We start from the raw sequence: 14,454 nt of genomic DNA on the forward strand, positions 1-14,454 counted from the left end.
TGCAAGACTGGACGCACCATCAGTCTTCACGTCGTTACTAATTTAACTGGTCACTGTCCCACTACACGCTAAGCTCCCCCATCGACGCACGCAGACGACCTAACTCAACGACACAAAGAAAAAGAAAAAAAAAACATGACACGACTCTTGACTTTGTCGCAACTTCTCCATCAGAACAACGCCGGCTCATCCTCAGCGCACGCCATGTTGAGATTCACCATCGCCTTCTCCTTCCTTGGTTTAGGACACTCTCGCGCATAGTGTCCATAGATTTGACAATTATAGCATCTAATTGTTGATCTATCGCGGGGGCGTCCTCGCTCCTTCGCCAACCATTGTGACCTGGTCAACATAAGTTGCTCATCACCTTTCTCTTCAGCGGAACCTCGTAGACGTTCCTCGTGAGCCTTCAGCCTCCCAGTAAGTTCCTCCATGGTCATCGTCTTGAGATTGCCAAATTGCTCTATTGCGGATGCAATCTCGAGAAACTTGGACGGCACGGCTCGGAGAAATTTTCTGACAGAGTTTGAATCCTCAAACTTTTCTCCGAGCAAACGTATCTCATTGGTGATGGTTGTCATCCTCAGAGCGAAGTCGTCAATTGATTCAGTGTCCTTCATCTGGAGCCTATCGAACTCGGACTTGAGCGCTTGCACCCTCACCTCCTTGATGCGATCATCTCCCAACCGATTTGTCTTAATCGCCTCCCAAGCTTCCGCGGACGTCTTCTTCTCAGCGATCAAGGGAATCAAATCTTCTGGGACACCTTGATAGATGGCCGTCAAAGCTCTCTGATCCATCGTCTCGTCGACGGTCTTGCCATCCTCCGGCTCCACCGTGTTCCAGATTTTTGCACCGCGCATCAACGCCTTCATCTTGATCGCCCAAATCGAGTAGTTGCTCTTTGTCAGCATTGGAACTTGGCTGAACATGATACCTCCGTCCGCAGCCATGATCTTGGACGTCGCTCCTCCCGACGACGTTGAACCTGGCCCGATGGCTCTGATACCAATTGTTAGCCTAAACCCTGCCACACACGCCGGGTCGTCTCGCTGGCAACACGCACACGTAGCTTCCGGCAAGATGCACAAGTATACAACCGATGTACTAGTACAAACTGCCCTCACGTAACAGCCAATCGATCTAGTAAAGAAAAAAGTCCATTTTTCATCCTTCAACTTTCACACAAGTTCACTTTTGGTCCCAAATGTTTCAATTGGTCCAAAAGAGACCCTAAACTTTACCAACCCGATCAAATGTCTGGGTCTGCTGATATTTTTGAGAAAAAAAGAAAAAAACAAATCAGATTGAAAACCACGGTGAAAATACCCAACCTTTCGCAAAAATAAATCGTATCGAGCCAGTTTCAACTAAAATAAATCCCCAATACTATGGTTTGAGTAGGTCGCCGCGATTTGTCTATCTGCTCTACATCGGCATCCGTCACTTGTCTGATATCCCGATTGTCCGTTGCGATATCTGCCTCCTCGTATCGCTCCGGAGGCACCAGTTGTTGGGTTAATAGGCTCATCGGCGCGTCCCGTGCCACTCGCTCCTCCTCTGTGTCCGTCCCCTCTGCCTAATTAAGCCCCTCGTCTGGAAGCAACTTTCGATTTGCATAGAACAATCACTGCCGCCACTAGATCAAGCTCGATGAAAAGAAACCCACAACAATCTTTCAACTACTTGTGTGGTTGAACATGGAGATGAGGTTATATCGGTCTGCAATTGTGATGAACAAAGCAGTTCAACCTCTTGCTTCCTTTCTACCCTCACATACGCCAGTGGGCGCGACCAGCCGGGCGATACGCCGAGGTGGATGAGTTGCAGCGCTACTAGGGCGGCAGAAAGACGAGACTGCCAGGGCGGGCTAGTTACATACCGTCCTCTTTTCTTTGGCTTGTGCATGAGTGGGATTCAAAGTTCTCGTCTAGGACTTTTTTTCTATTGAGGTATGGTTCGGGTCTGACTTTTTTTCAACCTTGGCTATCATCTACGGAAGAAAATCAAAAGAACCAGACATGTGAACTGGTGGGCAAAGTTTAAGGTCTATTTTGTACTAAATAAAACATTTAGGACGAAAAGTGAACTCTGAAGGAAGTTGAAGGATGAAAAATGGACTTTCTAAACTAGCACAAACTTTGCAAGTTGACGGAACTAAACACAAGATTTGTTTTCCTCAGCCCGTAAGCTTCATCGGTATTTTTTGCTTTTTATTTATAGCAGCCAAAGGCGGTTGCTTGACACAAAAACGGAAATACAAACCGACTCGACCTAGCATACTAAATTGGAAACGAACTAGTACTCCTAAGACTCATTGTATGGAAATAACCAACCGGACTCTACTAGGTACCGGACAAGTTTTGATTATTTCCAACAATTGTTGGGATTCGCCCACGGATCGATCACATCAATCTAGATGAATACACGCAAACACAAATATTTATCGCCAAGGGCACATATCGTGCCCTCTATTCTTTTTCTTATTTTCTGCTTTTCTCAACTCCCGGTTTTTCAAAACTCACGCTGGTCACCATGTTATATACACGAGCTGACCGACTCACCTAGACCTACTAGGACTTAGAACTCCTAGACAGACTCGTACACAAACTCAACAATTTCCTAGTACTACTTGGACTAGCTCTCACGTACATGACAGCTAAACCGACAAGAACACTTACACTTTCCAAATTAACTGCTAACTCCTAATCAACTAAGACTCTTATTCCTACTACGGCAAGAAAACAAACCGGACAGACTCACATGAGACCGAGGAAATTAACCCAAACTTACCAAAGTTTAGATTATTTCCAACAATCTCTCCCTAATCTAAACTTGTTATCTTCTCGTACTTCTTCTGGTCTTGACTCCTTGCAGATTCGCGGCTTGTCGACTCAACTCCAACGCATGATCCAGACTACCAGCCCACACGGTCGCATCTACGCGTGCAACGTGCAAAACTGGACGCACCATCAGTCTTCACGTCGTTACTAATTTAACTGGTCACTGCCCCACTACACGCCAAGCTTGATCTCCTCGCCGAGACACGCAGATGGCCTCCTAACCACCTTGTCTTCGCTCACGTCGATCCTTGCTCCCGGACAATTCCTCGAACGTGACGCGCTTCAACTGCAACTGATCCTCACAAAAACAAGCACTTGGACACAACGACGACTCACAGACTCGACGACGACCGCACGTATAGACATGCACACACTTGACTCCTTGACTCATCGGATTCCTCCGAATACCACCTTGACGAAAACCCGCAGATGGCGATCTTGACGAGACTCCCGGTACCACACCTCGGCACCACCTCTCCCATCAATGATCATCCACCTCCACCGCCTCGCCAACGACAACACCCTTTCGCCCCTTCCGTGTCGCTCCACCGAGCGACGATCGCCCGCCGCCTCGCGTACGACGGCGTGTCGCCATCTCCATCCAATCGCTCTACCGAGCGACGATAGCCCGCCCCGAGGCGCTAGTAGGGTCGCCTCCCCGGGGCAAGCGTAGCTTCAAATCTTCGACCTCGCTCTGATACCAATTGTTGGGATTCGCCCACGGATCGATCACATCAATCTAGATGAATACACGCAAACACAAATATTTATCGCCAAGGGCACATATCGTGCCCTCTATTCTTTTTCTTATTTTCTGCTTTTCTCAACTCCCGGTTTTTCAAAACTCACGCTGGTCACCATGTTATATACACGAGCTGACCGACTCACCTAGACCTACTAGGACTTAGAACTCCTAGACAGACTCGTACACAAACTCAACAATTTCCTAGTACTACTTGGACTAGCTCTCACGTACATGACAGCTAAACCGACAAGAACACTTACACTTTCCAAATTAACTGCTAACTCCTAATCAACTAAGACTCTTATTCCTACTACGGCAAGAAAACAAACCGGACAGACTCACATGAGACCGAGGAAATTAACCCAAACTTACCAAAGTTTAGATTATTTCCAACAATCCCTTCCTCCGTCCCTGGATCGATCAATCACATCACAATTGTTGGGATTCGCCCACGGATCGATCACATCAAACTAGATGAACACACGCACAAGAAAATCTTATCGCCAAGGGTGCGTGTCGCACCCGTTATTTTCTCTTTATTTCGTTTTCTCTTTTTTTCTGGTACAACTTCTAACGCAGCCTTGACATGCTTATATACACGCACGGCTGACCAAGGACTTGACTCGATACATTGCCTAAACCTATACGGACACGAATCCTAGCACTACCCGTAAACTTCTAGTCCTAATACCAAATCCCAGCGGAGCTGGTACTACAAAGCTAACACACAACGACCTTGCCTAGTACTTCCTAACATAACTATAACTAAGACACACGTACGACATACTCGGCTAGGAAACTGAATACTTTCCAAGACTAGTATGTCTGACTCTAATACTAAACTAACTAACTAGGCAAGATTAACTCTAACAATCTCCTCCTAATCTTGACTTGTCATCTCCTTATACTTCTCCCGATCTTGACTCCCGCAGCTTCACGTCACATCTTCATAGTCTTCATTGTCATGTCCGTACAGTCAGTATGACCACGCAGGAAACATGCAGTGCACCTCTGCTCTGCTATGCTTTGCCACCGCCATTGATCGGCCTCCCGCACTCGGTTCGCACATATGTGCCAGCGCTATTGCGGTCCTCACACTCGGTTCGCACCATACTCCTCTTGTACTTGTTTACAGCAGTTTCTCCTCCTACTGTGCACACATCTCCTCGCTTTACGGTAGCTTTCCCTACTACCGTCCGCCTTCGACATCGCACCGAACCCTGCTGGCCGCAACCAGGACGCTCCACGAGGACATGGACATAACACACGGAACACCGTGCACACCTCACACACTTGACACGCCTCAACTGCAACAGATCCTCACGGAGACGAGCACTTGGACACGATGACGACTCACTAACACGACGATGCTGACTCGGCATGCCAACTTGCACGCCCAAGACTTCTTGACTCATCGGACTTCTCCGAAGATGACCTTGACGAAACTCCCGGCCGGGTGACGATCTTGACGAGACTCCCGGTACCGCACCTCGGCACCACCTCTCCCATCAAAGATCATCCACCACCACCGCCTTGTCGATGACAACACCCGTTGTCCCCTCCGTGTCGCTCCGCTGAGCGATGATCGCCCGCCCCGAGGCGCTAGTATGGGTCGCCTCCCCGGGGCAAGCGTAGCTTCAAATCTTCGACCTGGCTCTGATACCAATTGTTGGGATTCGCCCACGGATCGATCACATCAAACTAGATGAACACACGCACAAGAAAATCTTATCGCCAAGGGTGCGTGTCGCACCCGTTATTTTCTCTTTATTTCGTTTTCTCTTTTTTTCTGGTACAACTTCTAACGCAGCCTTGACATGCTTATATACACGCACGGCTGACCAAGGACTTGACTCGATACATTGCCTAAACCTATACGGACACGAATCCTAGCACTACCCGTAAACTTCTAGTCCTAATACCAAATCCCAGCGGAGCTGGTACTACAAAGCTAACACACAACGACCTTGCCTAGTACTTCCTAACATAACTATAACTAAGACACACGTACGACATACTCGGCTAGGAAACTGAATACTTTCCAAGACTAGTATGTCTGACTCTAATACTAAACTAACTAACTAGGCAAGATTAACTCTAACAGGCCCTTCATCCCCTCTTCCTCGAAATAGGCTTTCGTCCCGCTATATTAATATAGCAACCACACGGTATAACTGTCACACGGTACAACTGCTGGGGCATCAGCACAACCACACCCAAAAGAAAACACAAAAGAAAGAAAGGAGAAAGAAGGTCGACAAGGTTGGATCGACGAAAACGAAGACATCCTGTAGCCGTCGCGCCCTCCGGAGAATTCCCACCGCGCTCCTAGCACTCTGAATACCCGCGTACCAAGCAGCACCTCCAAGAAGGGATGCGACGACGACGACGCTGCTGCCCGGACTAATACTGGGGTTTCCCCCGGTACGCACAGGGAAAAGGGAGGAAGGCTTCACCCAACGCCCTTCAGGAAGGTAAGATGGCGCCCGCAGGCATCACCGCGTCGGTGTTGGCCAGACCGACAGAGATTTCTCCCGACCCTCGCAACCCTACCCCGGACGCTCCATCATGCTCCACCAAACACACCGCCCACCAACTTGCGCCACCACGTCCATAGGGACACCACCGTCGTCTTACCGCGGCCCTTCATCCCCACCGCCCCTTCTCGTCGAATCCAGTCGCCGAAGTGCCCGAGGAGGCGCTAGCTTGAGCTGGGCATGCTCGCGGGCGACCAAGGGCTAGGCGACATAGGAGGCGGACGCGGAAGCGCGTGACTCGTCTCCACCGGATCGGCAGCCGCGGCCATCGCACGTCGGAGAGCCACAGAAATTAAAAGGTAAAATCCTTTCCTCTTTTGGTAGGAACAAGCTAGGAAGCCATTTCCATTCCTCTTTCCAAGTTATCGTTCCGTCTGGGCCAGAGTGAATTCTCCGAGCGAGATATGAGGTGGACTTATAGTTGGCTATATATCTGTTAACACTGAGCCAGACCAACGGCGAGTTTCCTGTCCGCTCCACAGACTTTGTCTGGCGGCGAGTGTTCCGTTTTCAGTTACAGTCCAGTTTACGATTTCATGGTTGCACACACGCCAGGATCTGTTGTGAGAAGCAATGAAGCTCATAGGCTATAACTGTCGAACCCTCCGCGGGGGGCCGGCAGTTCGTTCGCTGCTGGACATCCAGCGGCAACACAATCCAGATGCGTTCTTCTTGTCAGAAACATACTTGGATGAGGAGAAGGCAGATGATGTTAGGAAGAAGCTGAAGATGGATCATATGATCGTTTCCCCGAGTGCTGATGGGCGAAGCGGGGGTCTGATGATGGTCTGGAAGAAGGAGGTTAGGATCTACTCTCAGATGGCAACAACAGATTTCATTGACATGACAGTGGAAGAAGACAACGGTGCTATATGGCGGCTCACTGGTTTCTATGGTGAACCAAGCTGGGAAAATAAGCATAGAACCTATGATGTGCTTCGTGATCTACATTCTCGAGCAGATCTCCCATGGCTAGCTATTGGGGATTTCAACGAGATACTTTACTCGTCGGAAAAGGAGGGAGGTGCGCCTCGAGCTAGATCAAGGATGCAAGCATTCCAAGACACGCTTAACTTAGAGGATATTGGATGCGAAGGGGATATTTTTACCTGGTTCAGAGGAGGAACGAAAGAGCGCCTCGATAGAGCTGTTGGCAATGCCGCATGGAGTGCCATGCATCCACTCGCAGGCTTGCGGAACTTGGATAAGGCACGATCGGATCATCGGCCAATCTGCCTCGATACTTGTCACTTGGCTGGGGTTGCAGAACCGCAGACATGCTCCCAACACAAGTTTGAAGCTCGATGGTTAAACAAGGAGACGGTAGAAGAAATAGTCAAATCGGCTTGGGCAAAGGCAAGACACCAGGGTCTATGTCCGACCGTGACAGAAAAGTTGCAGTCGGTCCATGAGGATTTGCATATTTGGGATCGCAAAGTTCTAATTAAAAGGCCCTCGTGTGAGACTACGCAACGCACAACGTGAGCTGGAATTAGTTATGCGTGAGCCTTTCACGGAGGAGGTGAGAATTAAGCAAAAGGATCTCACCGTTCTTATTGAAAATCTATTAGAGCAAGAAGAGATTCATTGGCAGCAACGAGGTCGAGCCAATTGGCTGCGGCATGGGGATCGCAATACTACATACTACCATAATTTTGCATCAGCAAGGAAACGGAAGAATCTTATTAAGCGGCTAAAGGACTCTAATGGGGACTGGGTGGAAGGCGACAGGGGCTTGGTCCCTCTTATATCAGACTACTTTTCAAACCTATTCACAAGAGAAGTGGAGGAACCACACCAAGCTTTGCTTGACGTTGTGAGACCGTGTGTTACACCAGCTATGAATACTATATTGACTGCCCCATACACAGCAGAGGAGGTGAAGAAATCCCTCTTCCAAATTGGAGACATGAAAGCGCCAGGGCCAGATGGGTTACATGCCATTTTCTTCAAGCGATTTTGGCATATCTTAGGGGATGATCTCACGAAGGAGGTTTTATTGGCAGTGAATGAATGTAAAATCCCAGATGGTTGGAACGCGACGAATATTGTACTTATTCCAAAAATTGAAGGGCCAGAGCTGATTACCCAATATCGCCCTATCAGTTTATGCAATGTTGTGTACAAGATTATTTCCAAAATGCTTGCAAACAGACTCAAGAGGATACTACCTGAAATTATTTCTCCCATGCAGAGTGCGTTTGTACCTGGACGATTGATCACAGATAATTTCTTGGTTGCATATATATGAATGCTTCCATGCAATAAAGAAGAAAACTAAAGGTGGGTCTGGATTATGTGCAGTTAAGTTGGATATGCACAAAGCATATGATCGCGCGGAGTGAAATTTTTTGAGGAGAATGATGATCAAAATGGGATTCCAGGAAGATTGGATAGATCTGATTATGGAATGTGTCTCCTCTGTAAGTTATAAAGTAAGATTTAACAGCACCGAGACAGATGAGTTTCTTACATCACGTGGGTTGAGACAGGGGGATCCTCTATCCCCCTACTTATTTCTGATTTGTTCGGAGGGCCTCTCTAGTCTGCTAAACCATGAAGAGGAAATTGGATGGTTGGAAGGAGTACGTGTGAGTAGAAATGCCCCATCTATCTCGCATTTACTTTTTGCGGATGACTCTTTACTACTTATGAAAGCGAGTATGGAGAATGCTAGCACACTAAAAAAGGGTCCTCGACATATATTGTCGTAGTTCGGGACAACTTGTAAGTACAGCGAAATCAAGCATATTTTTTAGTCCGAATACAGCGGTACAGAAGCGTGTGGATATATGTACTGAATTGGACATTACAAATGAGGCCTTGTCCGAAGTGATTGTTTCCAACATTTACTTGACCGAGTATGTCAGCGCCTTAAAGGATGGAAAGAAAAATTTCTTTCGATGGGCGGGAAAGAAATATTATTAAAGGCAGTGGCGCAAGCAATTCCCTCGTATGCCATGTCGGTGTTCAATCTACCTAAGGGAATTTGTAAGGCAATTACTGATGAGATTGCAAGTTTCTGGTGGGGTGACGATGATTCCAAGAACCGGATGCATTGGTTCGCGTGGTGGAAAATGTGTATTCCAAAGAAGGTTGGCGGGATGGGTTTTCGAGACCTTCACAACTTTAATATTGCCATGTTAGCAAAGCAGTGTTGGCGGTTAATCCAAAACCCAGAATCTCTGGTTGCACGTGTCCTTAGCGCAAAATGTTACCCTGATGGAAATATACTGAACGCGGGACCTAAGAGTGGTTCTTCGTATACTTGGCAAAGTATTGTCGCCGAACTGCAGACCTTTCGTAGGGGCTATATATGGAGAATTGGTACGGGGGTTCAAATTAATATTTGGCATGATCACGGGATTCCATCCAGTCCCGATCGTAAGGTTCTGACGCGAAGAGGAGCTACCCTATTATCAAAAGTAGAGGAGCTAATTGACCCTCATACGGGTGTGTGGGATGAAGACCTCATCAGAAGTATTTTCCATCCACTAGATGTTGGAAGGATTTTGCAGATACCACTTAATGTTGAAGGGGTAGATGATTTTGTCGCGTGGCATTATACAAAATCGGGCACCTTTTCCGTTCGTATAGCATATCACAGAGAATGGGACCACAAATTTGGTCAATGACAAGCTCATGCGAACGGTCAGGGTAGCACACAAGTGAACCCAGTCTGGCAGCGGACTTGGAAATTACGTGTCCCAGGAAAGATAAAAATATTCATTTGGAAATCTCTGCATGGTGCACTGCCGTGCCGGTGTGTGCTCTCTAATAGACATATTACTACTAGTGGTGAATGCTCTATATGTTCCGGGGGTGCGGAAGATATCCAACATGCACTCTTCACCTGCACACTAGTAGAAAAACGCTCATCTATACCGGTTCGTAAGGGCCATTTGCACCGGTTTCTCAACCGGTATAAAAGATCCGGTACAAAAGGCCCCCCCCCCTTTTCGAACCGGTATTAATGGCGCCTCCACGTGGGCGCCCAGGAGAGCGCACGGCGACGGAGCTTTGGTACCGGTTTGTATTACAAACCGGTACCAAAGGTTGTCTGCCGCGGCAGAGAAAATGCAGAAATCTCTGCCGCGGCAGAGAATTCAGGGTTTAGGGTTTTAGGAGGGGTTTAGGGGTATCGGAGCGTTTTGTATCACGTCGATGCACCAGAAACGCATTTGGGTTTACGTAGTACATGAAGATCAAGGTGATGCATATCAAGTTGGTGCATATAATATAACACACATGTAATTGCATAAGTAGTACTCTTCGATGCATATCAAGTGGATGCACCAGGATAAAGTAGTACATGCATGAAGATCGATCTTCATGCGTAGTGGTACTCTCCGAGGCATACTATCTATTACATGTACCATAGTGGTACACTCCGAGTCGAACTATATATACACAAAGCAATCGAGGAGCGGGAGAAGATCTTTATGCATAGTGGAACTCTCCGGATGGTGGTATGACTTCCCGAAGGAAAAATCCCGACAATTCCTCGCCAATTGCTTTGAAGCGCTCCTCGATTGAGATCTTCTCCCGCTTTCTTCTCAACTGTAAAAGAATAAGATACAAATGAATACATGAAACTCAGCACAACTTATGGTAACAAAATAAATTTGTGAATATTGTTTTCGTACCTCTTTATTTCTTTCATTATTCGCTCTCTCGCTGACAATTCTGTGGATGTACTCGCAAACGTAGTATCCACATAGATCAGTCCCCTGTGGTTGTTTCGCGCATTTCTGTACAAGAATATAATTCAATCAAACAATAATCAAGTATGATAAAGGTGTGTGGACCTAGGTAACTACTACTTACTTTGTTCGCACGCCATATCAGCTTCGGTGCCCATTGAAAGGACTGACCTTCCTTGATGAAAGTTTCCCATACGCTGCCCGACAAAAGAAAATGCACAAAAGAGTTATCAATCAGTTGATATCAGGAAATTCACAAAAAAACGGATAAGAATTTGAATTACCTTTTGAGCATAAGAAAACAAGACTTGTATAGTATAGGCTCTTTGGTTAGTGAGTCAAAGACTTCAACTTTTCCTTCGTACATTTTAATGACGATAAGAATAAAGTGAAACCTACGCAAGTTTAAATATGTAGTGTCATATATATAAGTCATCAGTTAATATTTTAACATATGGTGAGCAAAATAGAATGTGTTATAAGAGAGTAACACTCACTGGAAGTTGTAAGGCCAAAGTATTATCTTTTTGTCACGTTGTCGCTTCAAAAACCTTAGCAAAGTCTCCGGTGTATCCCTGTTATAGAGGGGTTCTTCTATGGTCCTGACATGCATTGTGTTCGGGTCAATGACCCCAATGTCCGTGATTTCATCCCTTTTGCATTCGAGCATCTTCGATCTGCATAACATAGCGCACAAAAGATTATAATTTGCAGATAATGAAGGAGCTGAGCTAAAGACTTCTCAAATTATATAAATAAATCACTTACAGACAATAGCAACTGATGATAGATTTGTCGAGGGCCCGAAGATTGTATAACTGGAAAAGCTCGCAGAAGTCAACGCTCACAGAGTATTCTTGGAAGTAGTGCTCTTCCTTAACTCGCACCATGATAGTCTCGATCCCTCCCTTTGTGGCAAGTTGGTACCACGTATGCAAGTTACGCATTCTTGTTGGTAGCTTCCTGAGATTCTCGACCAAATCTTTCCCTTGAACATATTTTTATTGTACTTCAGCTGAGGGGTAATCGGTGTATTGTCGAGAACTTTGAACGGCCTTCTCGTCATACACCACGAGATGGGGGGCCGATTGAACGGGTTGTTGTCCGAGCTGGTAGACTTGGTGTATCCCTTTTAACTCCTTGACACCCGATTGAACGGGTTTTGTCGCCTCGATCATGTTGTCATACGACCTTTCAATAGAACGCCTATAGTCAGATGGCGGCGATGGTACAGGGTCATATAGATTCTCAACGGTACGCACAACTTTCACCGGATCTAGTGTCTTCTCAAAAGGTATCTCTGGCACTTTCGGTGCAAAAAAGGCTTTCAGCTCGGACTGAACGGTTTCCCTGTTTTCCTCTTCACTTTTTTCCCAAGGTAACTTTTCAATGGGCGGCTGTGGTTTCTCCTTTCTAGATCTCTTCCTAGGCGGCGTACCGTTCCGTTTAACGGGCGCTGTCTTACACGGAGGATCTCGAGATGGTGGACTCACGCTGGGGTCCCTCTCAGGTAGGTGTGGACTTGGCTGCTCACGAGGACTACTACCAGGAGGAGTCGATGGCATTTGCTGCTCGTGTGGAGGAGTCGGTGGCCTTTGCAAAAGGACGACGTACTTCTTCGGCCATAGGGCGAAACCGTGCTTGACATCGGCCAGTGTCCTCTCATCTTCACCTCTAGGAATATCAAGCTCCACTGTTTCAAAACCTGGAACAACTTCATCCACCCCGACACGAACACAACCAGGTGGAATGGGCATATGATGGTGCATTGCTCCATCTTCACTTGGGTACACATAGCCGACCGCCACCTTAACGGACGCGGTCCTGAATAACATATGTAGCGCGCAATATGTCTTCTCCGTGACATAATCCACGGGGTAGCTTCCTCCACATCCGTCAAGATGCGAGGAACCGACACTGCTTCTTTGCTGAGATGGGGCAGCATCGGCTTGTGGATCCTGTAGAAACATCGGCTGATCAGGTGCCCTCTGATTTTTCTCAAGCGCCTCCACCCTAGTTAACAATTCTTTTAACGTGTCGGCGTCCTTCTTCTTCTTTCGCGAACGGCTTCTATAAGTGTCAGCGCTCTCCGGCCACGCTTCCTTCATGGTGAGACCTGGGCGAGCTCGTACCCATCCAACGTGTTCAGGGTTCCCCAGAGCGAGTGTTAGCTCGTCATTCTCTCTATCGGGAATGTACTCTCCCTTTCTGACCTTTTCAATTGCATCTACAAGCTTCGGTACGATTGCCTCAATTTTTTCCTTCCATTTTCCCTGCGCAACGATCAGCCCTGTCTTTGGGTCCAACCCTGCCCCATGCGCAAACAACCAGAACTTGGACCGTTCAGGCCAGTCCCATGTCTGTGGAGTGATTCCTGCATCCATCAGTTTATTTTCAAACGCTGTCCACTTCGGAATGGCAGTCTTGTAGCCACCTGACCCCAAATGATGCCAAAGTTTCTTCTTTGAAGCATTTTTCGTATTTGTGACCGATCGGGACACAAAAGTAGACGATTGCTTATACGCCTTAAATGCGGGCCAGTGATCTTTTATCTTCACTAGATTATCATCGAATACTGGATCTTCATTCTTATATTTGTCCCATAAATTTTTCTTCCAGGTCTGGAATTGTATGGCCATCTTCTTCCATGTCCATTCCCTGACTTTATTCTTCTGGCCTTCCGTCATGTCTTCCGGTAGGCTGAATCGTGTCAGTAGACTGTCCCAAAGAAATTTTTTCATCGTCTCGCTGACATAACTAGCTTCAGTCCCCGCTTTCTTCGGCTTATTCCACTCTTGAATGTTGATCGGTACATGGTCCCTAACAAGAACTCCGGCTTGATTTGTAAATTTGCGGCAGTACTCTTTGGGATGTTCCGGTTCACCATTAGCCTTAAATGCCGTGAGGGCTAACCTGCCCTCGCCCTTTAACACTCTCGTCGGGCCTCGTTTTGTTTTAACAGACTTGCTCGATGATGCAGAAGGCTAAAAGAAAAATTATTCGTTAATAAGTGCAATACAAATAAATGAATGCATCTAGGGATCGATGAACATAGACTAATTGATACATAAATATACACCTCGCCCGAGTTTGTTATGGACACTTCGTTGTCTCTTCTAACTTGTTCAGACTCAAGTCCCTCGCCGAAATCATTCAGAAAGTCTTGGAACTTGTTCTCATCTCCATCGGGTTCCGTACCACGAGCACTCTCATAGATCAATTTCTGCACCGCTTCTTCCCCCTCCTCATCTCGGACGAAGGTGCCGTCCGCCATACCTCAATGTCACTACAAAATTAAGAAAGCAATTATACTTCATGATCATATAACAGATTGCTAGATGGATAACAATTGAAATGAAGAAAGCAAAAAACCGTAACCCTAACACTCGGCGCTCCTCCTCTCGCTCTTCTCTCTATGTCGCGGCGGCACCACCACGGACTCCTCCTCTCGCTCTTCTCTCTTTTTCTCGACCCTAACCCTAACACTCGGCGCTCTTCCTCTCGCTCTTCTCTCTTTTTCTCGACCCTAACCCTAACACTCAGCGCTCCTCCTCTCGCTCTTCTCTCTATTGATGTAATTTTTGTTTTATGTAATTTAAATGAAAGAAAAATAAACCGAAAAGGGC

This window comes from Lolium perenne, chromosome 2 (assembly GCF_019359855.2).
Source record: "Lolium perenne isolate Kyuss_39 chromosome 2, Kyuss_2.0, whole genome shotgun sequence".
Taxonomy (NCBI): domain Eukaryota; kingdom Viridiplantae; phylum Streptophyta; class Magnoliopsida; order Poales; family Poaceae; genus Lolium; species Lolium perenne.